We start from the raw sequence: 12,433 nt of genomic DNA, 5'->3' as shown, positions 1-12,433 counted from the left end.
CATTAATTCTGCTCTGATTTTTTGTTATTTCTTCTTTTCTGCTGGGTTTGGGTTTCATTTGTTCTTGCCTTTCCAGAGTCTTCCACTGCAATGCTAAATCATTTATTTTTGCTCTTTCTTATTTTTTAATGTAGACACTCAGAGCTATACACTTCCCTTATGTACTGCTTTTAAAGTGTACCAGAGTTTTTGTTGTGTTGTAGTTTCCTTTTTGTTGAATTCCAGGAAGACTTTTATTTCTTTCTTACTTTCTCCTTTGACTCACTCATCATTCAGGAATGTGTTGTTTAATCTACATGAGTTCAAGTAGTGATAGAGCTTCTTCCATGTAGATTTTAAGCTCTATTGCATTGTGGTTTTATAGAATGCATGGAATTATTTAATTATTTTTTTGTTTGTAAAGGTTTGTTTTGTCTGCCAGTATGTGGTCAAATTTTGAAAAAATTCCATGAGGTGCTGTATAGAAAGTGTATTGGCATTTGGGTGGAATATTCAGTAGATGTTTGTTAGCTCCATTTGATGTATGGAATCATTTATTTCAGATGTCTCTACAGTGGGGTATTGAAGTCCCCTAATATTACTGAGTTGGGGTTAAATTGTGTATTAATGTCCTGTAGTGTTGTTTTTATGAATTTGGGAGCACCAGAGTATGGTGCATATATGTTCATGTTTTTAATTTCTTCTTGGTTAATTGTTCCTTTGCTCAGAATGAAGTGACCCTTTAATCTCTTCTGATTAGTTTTAGTTTGAAGGCTATTTTGTCAGATATTAGAATTTCAACCTCTGCTTGTTTCTTAGTGCCAATTGCTTGAAATATTCTTTTCTAACTTTTTGCCTTAAGGTAGTGTCTGTCCTTGAAGGTGACATGGGTTTCTTGCAGACAACAAAAAGATGGACTTTTTTCTTTTTTCCTTTCTTTTAATTTTTTATGGAGCTTTTTAAATTTCATACAACATTTCCCATTCAAATCCAGACTCCCTCCCCATCCATGCCTCCCCCTTTCTCCTCACTGAACCCTACACATTCTTCCATAAATGCTGAGTCCTATTCATTCAGGTGCTTGTATCCATATGTCCTTCATCCACTAGAGTATAGTCAGTCCACTCAGTGGTTGTATGTAAATCATATGACCCAGCAGCAATCAGACTCAAATAGTTCTCAATCTAGTGTTGGCCCACCACCTATTTCTCACCTCCCCTTTGGGCCCTTGTTAAGTTGAGCTGAAATAGGTCCCATACTCGATGCCACCACTGCCACAGGTGACATAAACAAGCCTCCAGTGCCCTGGAAGCCTCTCCTCCTATATTCATGAACCAGCTCTGGCTCTTATACTCTTTCCACCTCCTCTTTTGCAATGGTCCTTAAGCTGTGGGTGTGTGAGGTTCCATAGAGTAGTCCCATCCTACACTCTATAGTTTCTTATTCTACAAAACTTGGCCAGTTGTGGCCTTCTGCGTGCATCACACTCTGATGTACATGGAAGCCTCACTGGTGAGAGTTGAGGGGTGTATTAGCCCTCTCTCTACCTCTTATTCTGCTGTGTTCCATGTACTTTAGTTGTAGAGATTTGACAGCAGATGTGTCACCTAGTATTGGGAATCTACTGTGACTGACCAGATGTACAACTCTGCAGTAGCTTCCTTCTGATGCAAAGAGAAACTTCTTTGGTAAGTGCTGTATGGCATGCTTGTCACTCTAAGGGAGGTCTCTTCCATCTTGCAGTGCATTCTCTGCCAAGCAACTCCCAAGTATACATATGCATTAATGTTTGACACGCTATGTGCATTTCTCATAGGGATAACAGGGCATCACTTTCCCCTCTAGGTTTCCTAGCCTCCCAGAGATTCACTTACCTCCACTTTTTTATCCCATCCAGGTTCCCTCCTTCCTCCTTCACCAGTCATGTTGGGAGCTATTAGTATAAGCACAGCCATTTTGTATACTGAGCTGTGGCAGCTTTGCTTGTTTACTTTATGATCTTTTGCCTTGACTCAAGAGTTTGTGTGTTTTGCATACAAGTACCTATTTGTTCTGTCAAGCCAGGAAGAATGTGGTGATAATTTAGGGAAGATAGTTCAATGGTTGTATTCACAACAAGGATTTGACTGTTCCTTGACCCTCAGATAGAGGTGGGAAAAAAGAACTGCTGACGCTAATTCAACTAAGCAAACTGTGGCTACCTGATGTTCTACTGTATAAGAAGGCTGAGCTAAAATAAACTGGGGCTGCAGTCTCTACCGATAGTCCTCCCAAGTATATTTCTCTGTCTCTTGTTTTTCTTTCATCCTCACTCCCCCTTTGAGGTGCTGTTCCCCTTGGTCGGCTGGTACTGGCATAGTCACAATGCCCCCATCATCCCTACCCTCCCTCTAATACCTCCCGACTTCTGCCATCTTTGCTCTCCTGACTTCCCTCCCTCCCCCACACCATTGTTCCTTTCATGTCCCTACCTCCTCCTCTCCTCCCTGCCAATTACTCCCACTTTTTTCCACCTCCCTCAGGTAACATCTGTTCCCTACTATTCCCCTTTCAGGTTGTTTCTTTTCTTTTACCTCCATGTATCCTTTCCCCCTTTCCCTTTATTTGGCTACTGGTGTTACATCAGAATTTATATACTCACATATAAGGGATTGGTGCTACAATCCACAAATGAGGGACAACATATGTTGCTTGCTTTTCTGCATTTATGTTACTTCACTTAGTATAACACTGTCTAGCTCCATCTATTTACCTGCAAATTTAATAATTTCATCTTTTCTTACTGCTGAGTAGAACCCCATTGAGTAGATGTACCACATTTTCATTAACAATTTGTTATTTGAGGGACATTTATGTTGTTTCAATTTCTTAGCTATTGTGATGAGAGCAGCAACAAACATGGTTGTACAAGTGTCTCTGGTTCATTTAGTTTTTTGAGGGTTATCCAGACTGCATTCCATAGTGGTCGCATGAGTTTACATTCCCAGCAGCAGTGAATGAGCAGTCCTCTTTCTCCACATCCTCTCCAGCATTTTGAATATTTTAGTCTCTTCATCTTTGCCAATCTGACTGGAGTAAAATGGAATATTAAAATGGTTTTTATGGGCATTTCTTTAGTTACTAATGATGTTGAGCACTTTTTAAGTTGCTTCTTAGCCATTTAGATCTATTGCCCGTCTTTTTCTTGGGTTCTTAATTTCTTCTTTCTTTTTTGTGTTCTTTGCATATTCTGGATATTAATCCTCTATTGGATGTGTAGCTGGTGAAGATTTTCTCCCACTCAGTGGGTTTCCTCTTCCTTTCCTTAGCTGTTTCTTTTGCTGTACAGAAACTTAGTAATTTAATGAGGTCACACTTACTGATTGTTGACCTTAGTCCCTGAGCAGATGGTGTCAGATTTAGAAAGTCCTTACATCTATATCTTGAAGGGTGCTGCCTATGTTTTCTTCTAGCAGTTTCTGAGTTTCAGGTTTATATTGAGGTCTTTGATCCATTTGGAGTTGACTTTTGTGCAGGGTGAAAGATAAGGGTTAAATTTCATTTTTCTGCAGGTGAAGATCTAGTTTTGCCAGCACCATTTGTTGGAGATGCTATCTTTCCTCCATTGTCTTTTCTTAGCAACTTTGCCGAATATCAGTTGGCTGAAACTATATGAACTCATGTTTGCATTTTCTATTGCATTCCATTGATCCATGTGTATATTTTTGTGCCTGTGTCATGCTGTTTTCTTGATTATAGCCCTGTAATACAATCTGATGTCTGGTACGTTGGTCTCCCCAAGATTGTTCTTTTTGTTCAAGGTCGTTTTGGCTATCAGGAGTCTTTTCTGAGTCTGCATGAATTTTAGGATGGTTTTTGTCAAGCTCTGTGAAGAATGTCATTGGTATTTTGATTGGGATTGCATTGAATCTATAAATTGCTTTTGGTAAGATCGTCATTTTCACACTATTGATTCTACCAATCCATGAGCATAGTAGGTCTTTCTGTCTCCTAGTGTCTTCCTCTTTCTCTTTAGAATTTTCAAAATTTCACTGTAGAAATCTTTAAAGTCTTTGGTTAGGTTTATTCCTAATATTTTATTTTTTAAGGCTATTGCAAATGGGAGGGTTTCTTCAATTTTTTTTTCTGATTGCCTGTTATTGGTAGATACAAAGGGTACTGAGTTTTGTAAGTTGATTTTTGTGTCCTACCACTTTACTGACAGTATTAACAATTCTAACAGTGGAATTTTTGGGATCTCATGTATAATATCATATTGTCTGCAAATAGGGATAATTTGACCTCTTTTCCAATTTGTACTCCTTTAATTTTCTTCTCTTGTCTTATTGCCCTTGCAAGAGTTTCAAGCACTAACTGAAAAAAAGTACAGATAGTGGAAAGCCCTGTCTGGTTCCTGATTTTAATGGGAATTCTTCCAGGTTTATCCATTTAGGATGATGTTGGCTATGGTTTTGTTGTATACAGCTTTAATTAGGTTGAATTATGTTCCCTCCAGACCAATTCCTTCTAGGACTTTTAACATGAATGCATGTTGGATTTTGTCATATGTCTTTTCTGCATCTATTGAGATGACCATGTGGTTTTTGTCTTTAGGTCCATTTATATGTTTTATTACATTTATTGACTTATGTGTGTTGAACTATCCCTGAATCTTGGGAATAAAGCTGACTTCTTTGGTGGTTGGGTGAAATATTCTGTATATATCTGTTCAGTCCATTTCATGTAGTATGGAATTTAATTCAGATGTCTGTTTATTCTTTGTTCAGTTGACCTGTCTATCTAAGATAGTAGGGTATTAAAGTCACATACTATCATTGAGGTGGTGTCAATCTCTGTTTTATAGTCCTGGACTACTGATTTTATGAAATTGGGTGCTCCAGAGTTTGATGCATAAATGTTTGTTATTGTAATATCGTCTAGGTCAATTGTTCCTTTGGTTAGAGGGAAGTAACCCTCCTTATCTCTTTGGATGAGTTTTAATTTGAAGTCTATTTTGTCAGATATTAAAATTGTGACACCTGCTTGCTTCTGAGGGCTATTTTCTTGGAATATTTTTCCCCATCCTTTCACCCTAAGATAGTGTCTATGCTTGAAGGTGAGATGAGTTTCTTAAAGACAACAAAACAATGGGTTTTCTTTCTTGATCCATTGCACCAGCCTGTATCTTTTGACAGAGGAGTTGAGGTGATTGATATTTAGTGTTATTAGAGAAAGGTGTGTACTTTATACTGTTATTTTAATTTCTTTGCGTTTGTGGCCCTATTTTGTGTTTCTGTTGTTATACCTTTATTTTCTTTCTGTAGCCTCTTGGGCATACTCATTCCTTTCTTTGTCCTTTGTATTGCTTCAAGTAGTCTCTGTAGTGATGGTTTGGAAGACATGAATTCGTTAAGCCTATTTGCTTTTTAGTTTAATGAGGTCTCATTTGTTGATTCTTGACCTTATTTCCTGAGAAACCGAAGTCCAGCATCTTTCCCTACACCTATGTCCCGCAGGGTATTGCTGACAAAACAGCATAACACTTCCAAGTTCAAAAATGTGAAGCACTTCTAAGTTCAGAAATGTGAAGTTGTACAAAGATATATTGAATTAAAGTTCTCCTATTACAAATTTCTATTTGTTCCTGATGACATAAGAAATAAATAAAACAAAGGAAATCATATTATAAAAAAAGAAAGAAGGAAGGCTGTTCAAGGTGGCACACGCCTTTAATCCCAGAACTCAGGATGCAAAGGCAGGAATGTCTCTCTGAGCTTGAGGACAGTCAGTTTTACATAGTGAGTTCCAGGCAGGTTAGTACTACCTGGAGATCCTTTTTTTACAAAGAAAAAAGAATGACGTGGACTGATGTCAATGAAGGCTCAGTTCACATCTCTTTGTCCATGTACACATTTCAGGATCCCCTGCTGGTGGAATGGCCCCACCCACAATTAAGGTGGGTCTTCCAACATCACTTAAGTTAATCAAAATAATCCTTTACTGGCAGACAGGCAAGTCTAGATTATGTCAAATTGACAACACTAATGACCACTTCCAGATTTGGAAAACTTAATTTTCAAATCATTAGACTAATGCAATGCAATTAAAACTTACAACACATGGCCTCTTGAAACAAAAACTAAATTTAAAGCCATATAACATTATGTAGTGACAAAGATATAGAGTAAGTGAAGTTTCCTGAAGCCTGCTTGGCGTGTCAACTGAAAAGATCTCTGACAAACCTGCAGAAAGATTTTTAAGGCTTACATTTTCCAATAGCAAACATTTATGACCAGCAATGTGACATGTTCATAATAGAAATGAAGCACTGTGGTGCTCACTTCATAGCTACTCAGAAACCAAACCCTGAGCTTTTGACACACCTCAACAGTAAATGGATAAATTGCTCTTAATCTATGCCATGCAATTGTATGAATTAAGGTGAATGAACATTCTTTCACCGACTACAACAGTGTGATTAAATCTGGCTAATACAATTTTAAACAAAATAAATCACAGTTACCCTGCTGTGTATATTTAAAGAATAATAGAATGAATATTGCTAAGTGAGAAAATCTTTAGTATATTTACTTCAAAAGAAAAATCACAAACTATTTTATTGCAGCATTTTACTCATACAGTAGGCTACTTGAACTAGAATGTTAACTTAGAATATTGATTATCTTTGGGCATGAATACTGTGATGAATGCTGGTGATAGAGAAATGAGTTATATAAAACATCACAATCTGTGCAAGAGTGGGTGTGCTATTTTATGAAGTTGAGAATTATCTGTTTCCTGTTTAACAGAACTTTAAGCAGCTAAGGGAAGAAAAAAACTTCATCATTGAGAGGCCAGAGAGATGGTACAGTGGATAAGAGTACAGGCTGCTTTGCAGTGGACCCAATTTTGGTTCCCATCCCACACGGTTGCTAACAACCCTCTGTAATTCAATTTTCATGCTATCTTTTGCCCTCTTCTGGCCTCCACAGGCTGACACACTGGTGGTGCACTTAGATACATGCGGGGAAAACACTTATACAAACAAAAATTTAAAATTTAATGGTTGTGCTTTGAAGAATGTCTACTTCTGAAAGGGGGGGAGCATGAGAGAGAGGCAGGGAAGGAGGGAGGGAAGGAGAGAGAGAGGGGGAGGGAGAAGGAGAGAGAGAGGGGGGGGGGAGGGAGAGAGAAATGCATACTATTTGGTAGGTCTTGAGCTATACCTGTAGATGGGATGTGAAAAATATAACTGATCCCTGACAACCAGACTCTGACATATGATGATCAAGGCTTTGTATGAATCACAGAGTACAGTCTATGTGCACAGCAGGTCAGCATGCAAAATGTTAATTTTAAATAGGAAGGGAGGGCATTGGCCAAAAATTAACATGTATGAAAAGTAAGAAGCATCTTAGGTGAAGTGGTGACTGAGGACAGGCTCAGGGAAGGGAAGGATTGGCATTTTTATAGTCTGAGAATGTAGATGAGGAGGTAGTGTGTCCTAGGGATTATTGGTCCAGCTTCAAACTTTATGATATAGTACATAATGGCTTGTATAGTTATTGGGTATTACTGATTTGAAGATGCAGGACATGTGATGTAGAGCCAATTTTCTCATGAATTTTGTCCTTACTGTTCCAAGGCTACCAGGGAAATGTTATATACAAGTCACATGTTGGAAGATTTATGGAGGGACAATGATTTGCCAATATATATTTCCCACCTCCAGTTGATGATTCCTGTAGAAACTAAGGCTTATACTTTCATAATGTACAGTTCAATGTGATTTTTAAAAATTCTTGGTACTGTATTCTAAAATCCTATTCAGAAACTACTGAAAGAAAAATATTTCTTTGGGTACTAGATGGATAGACATGATGGTCAGTTTAGCAGAATCTCAAATCACCTAAAACTTAAACCATTGCCACTCCTATAATGGGCTTTCTTGATGAGTTTATTTGAAGTAGGAAGACCCATGATAATTATGAGTAGGACTTTCTGGTGGCAGCCTAGATAAAAGGACTTGGAAGAAGGAAAATTTGCTTTTTGCCTGTTTACTTTCACACTTGCTGGCAAGTTTATTGATTATGTTGTTGTTACATTCATTCTTATATAGAAACTGATATAGAAACACCTCTTTGGGTTTCCAATGCAGACTGAAGACTAGGATTTTTCTTGGAATCTTCCAGGCCTTCAGTGTCAGATTGGAACTTCTGAAACATCCATTCTTGTGGTCTGAGCAACTACAGAATTCTGGAGCACTCTAGTGTAAGACAACCATTGTTGGACTATCCCAACCATATTGCATAAGTCAATCTAATAAATCCCCTTCTAATATGTACTCATTATTTTCATCCTGTATCCCAAGAGAAACATGAATAATACAGATATCAATCTATGAACAGGATGGAGGTTGTATAATCAAAGTAACCCAAACTAGAAGGATGCTACAAAGTATGCAAGAAAGATTCTCTGCCGCATAGGATGGTGTGGATGTACCTGTTTATTATGCTCACTCAGTTGGTGAAAATTTATGGGATGTCCTTTCAGAAGTAACCCCAATTTAAAACCCTGAGTATATTTGGGAAACACATGACATGGAGGCGAAGAAAATAAAATCCTTAAACTCTATTACTGTGGAATCATGCAACCTTGACTTGTGACCACCTAGAACTATTAGCAGACTTTTTTTCTCATAGTATGATGTTCCAAGCTTAACTGAGAACCAATCAGATTTCTGAGGTTGGTTGTTAAGCATCCCTATCATATTTTAGCTTGATGAGGCAATAGTTAAGAGTGAAAAGTTTAAAAGAGAGCCAGATTTGGAGGAATAGACCAGTGATGCCAGAATCGGGGAGAGTGAGACAGAATAATGGAGCGTTCAAGGCAAGTCTGGGCACAACAGATAAGCCCTGTCTCCACGAAAAAAACATGGAGGTTAGCACCCATCCTTGACTCCAGTTCCAGGGAATCCAATGTCCCTGTGTTGGACCCCCAGTCTGGGGTACCCAACGTTCACGGGAGGTCACACCCCAATAACTCAGTCTTCAGACCAGAAGATGCAACAAGCATGAGGGTTTTATTACGTTTGCACAGACGGACCTCTAGCTCAGAGAGCAGAAGTCCTGAGCACAGATTACAAGCCCCTTTAAAAAGCCAAAAACCATAAATCATAAGCGATTACTGAGCCAAGAAACAAAGATGGGACGGGGAATTCAGGGGATTTCCAGCAACCGGTGCAGAGAGCATGAAAAGGTCAGTTTCTTTCTCAGCAGTTTAGAATTATTTTATATCTTACTTCCTTGTACAGCTTCCAGAATATTTTTCTTTGCTTTGGTCTGGGGGACTTCACTTTAACCTGGGGGCTTTAGTTTGATTCTATCACCTGCAGGGCTCAGGCACAAATGTGATGCTCTTACATACATGCAGGGAAAACACCCATACACATAAAATAAAAACAAATAAGAATTTCAATAAAAACATTTTATAAATGTTAAGATTTTTCTAAAGACTTATATTGGTGACATCCTTTTTTTTTTACATCATTATAGAGAGAGAGAGAGAGAGAGAGAGAGAGAGAGAGAGAGAGAGAGAACAACAAGAAACATTTCTGCACAGTAAAATTGTGGTAAAATCAGTGGGCCTTTTCTTTTTCTAAGATGAGGCCTCATTGTGAAACTCAGGCTTGCCTCGAACTCAAAATTCCCCATTCCTCAGCTTCTAAATAGCTAAGATTAAGGGATTAAAGGTGTGAGCTGCCACACCCAAATAACCCTCAGTCTAGACAACGCCCAGCTACTGGGAGGAAATCCCAAGAAATTCAATCAAATGTGGAAATGGGTGTGGTCTTCAGACACCATATAAGGACAGTCCATTAGTGCCATTCATTGCTCTCCAGACAAGAGTGTTTCTGAACCTTCAGGCTCAGAAGATTGCTGAATCCAGACCTTGAGTATTAGTCTCTCCTAGCAAAAGTTGGTGAGCCTAAAGACACATTCCTTAGGTGAGTAGGCAATGTACTGGCGAATGGATCTAGCTACTTCCCCAAGACAAAAGAAGCAAAATTTTCTCTTTGGAATTTATTAGCAAACTGAGGTTTTTCTAAGAAATGATACTTCCATAAGTAGCAAAAATGATTCTATTCCAATTTGCTCACTGGTGTTGGTGTATACTATGGAATTAAAGTGAGGACTAATTAAGTTAATGTTCATGCACTCCTTAGTGGATTATATTATAGGAAATCAGTAGGCATTGCAAGATAGTTTTCAATTTTGAGCATTTGTCACTCCTTAAATAATTTAGGAGCATTGTATTCAGTAGGTGCTGCATAAGTGCATTATACTCTACTCTAAAAGAGTGCTTATTTACATATATACATATATACACATATATGGACACTCATAGCTCTGAGAGCAAGAGGAGAAATTATAACATGTAGTTATAGATTGCATTGAATGGTTTGAAGGAAATATCAAAATTTAGATTTTCTTTACATTTGGTTTGTATAGAAATGCGTACTTTAAAATAAGGATTTTAAAGGATGATTTTCTGATGTGAATTACAAAGCAACATCTTTTCATTGTTTGAATGAATGCTTTGTAATAGTTAATATCTTGGTAGCAATGACCAGACCTACTCTTCTTGGCTTAGTTTGGCTGGACGGCATACATGATGTTGAGAAATGTCATACCCGCTAATTATTTGCATAATTAGTTTCTGGTGACAATCTGAGGCAATTTTGCAATGCAGAGCTTCATTTTCATTATTCTTTATATTCTCAAAATTATGTTGGGGTGGTGGTTCTGAGGACAAGGAGCTGCGTATCAGATGAGATGAAAGGACCATCAAAGGAGAAAAGGGAAGTGAAGCTTGGGCACCTGTCTGCTCAGCTATCACTGGGAATGAGCAGTTTTCAGGGTTTTCATGAGCCACCAGCTGGAGCCACTTGACATCATTTGTGGCAAAACCCAAAGCTCTTGGTATTTAGAGGAAATACCTCATGTTTGGCTCAATCCAAACATGCTTTTCTGAATAGATATGAAAATGGATAGGAAATGGACACCTGTTGATTAAGTGTCCAATAGACATGAGAGTTTCATTTGGACCTCAAAGTTTCATCCAATGAACTTAAAGTTGGAGTTCTCTTTTTGGGCAGCAGAGGAGTTAGAGCAGAGAATGATCCTGGGAAGATTAATATTTATTTTCCACTTGGTGGGATTTAGAATTAGCACCCTTGTGCACCTGGGGGGCTTATCTAGATTAGGGAAAATGCAATGGGACAAAGGTCTCAGAATTTGCAAACATAAGTAGCTGTGCAGTGGGCCTTCAATGCTTTCTGTACCTCATCACATATGCAATAAGATCACCAGCTTCACTACCCATCATGGTGGATGGTATCTTTGAACTGTGACTATTCTTTTTGAACTTATTCATGTCAGAAGTTTTGTAGCAACAAAAGAGATGAAATAATATAGGCATCAAGCTCACCAGAGATGTTGGCAGTGCAAATCTAAAGGATAAAATGTTAAAAGTCAAGGGCTGGAGGTATGGCTCAGCAGTTAAGAGCAATGGCTATTCTTGCAGAGGTCCCTGGTTCAGTTTCCAGCACTCACATGACACGTAATGTAACTCCAGTTCCAGCGGATCCAACGGCTTCTTCTGGGCTCCAAGGAGTTGCATGACATGGGTTCAGTTAACTTGCATGCAGGCAAAACATTCATACATTTAAAAAAGAAGTAAATATATAAAACATTAAAATCATTAAAAGCCAGAAATCAGTCCCAAGCATTCACTAAGGAAATATGTGAAGAATATTCTGAGACAGCAAAGGAAATTTGTGTTCTGCCAGCATAGTTGTGCAGTGAAGGGGGTTTCTAATAGAAGAGTCTGGCTCAGCGACAGGGAAAATCCACTTTATTATTGTCAATTAACTGAACAAAAGAAAAGGAGCAAGGCACCAGCTTGAGCTGATAACTCTGGGACAAATGTGTGTAGCAGGGGCATGGAGGTTTGGCAAAGCAACTTATGTTTCCCAGGACAAGAGAAAGATGACATGTTGACAGTCACGGTCCTACACTTGGTTTCTTCTTGGTGATATTCAATATGAAGCTTCTTCTCTAGTCATAAGTGAATCTCAAATCAAATTATATGTGGTCTTCTGTCTCTCTGGAGTAGAATACTGAGTAATTCTGCCTCTCCTCCCTCAGAAATGGAGTGTGACATGTCACAAGCCTTCCAGGAAGAACTCACATGCCTCATCTGCCTGAACTGCTTAACAGACCCAGTCACCATAAGCTGTGGACACAGCTTCTGTGGGCCCTGCCTCTGCCTCTCCTGGGAAGACATTGAACGTCCTGCCCAGTGCCCTGTGTGTAGGGAGCCATGCCAGCAGAAGGACCTCAGAACCGACCATCTTCTGAAGGAGCTAGTGTCCATTGCCAGACAAGACAGCCTCAGAAAGTGCCTGAGCTCT

The sequence above is a fragment of the Nannospalax galili genome, unplaced genomic scaffold (assembly GCF_000622305.1).
Source record: "Nannospalax galili isolate Female #2095 unplaced genomic scaffold, S.galili_v1.0 scaffold1937, whole genome shotgun sequence".
NCBI classification, from domain to species: Eukaryota; Metazoa; Chordata; class Mammalia; order Rodentia; family Spalacidae; genus Nannospalax; species Nannospalax galili.
The sequence above is the reverse complement of the archived record's forward strand: the minus strand, read 5'-3'. Positions refer to the sequence as shown.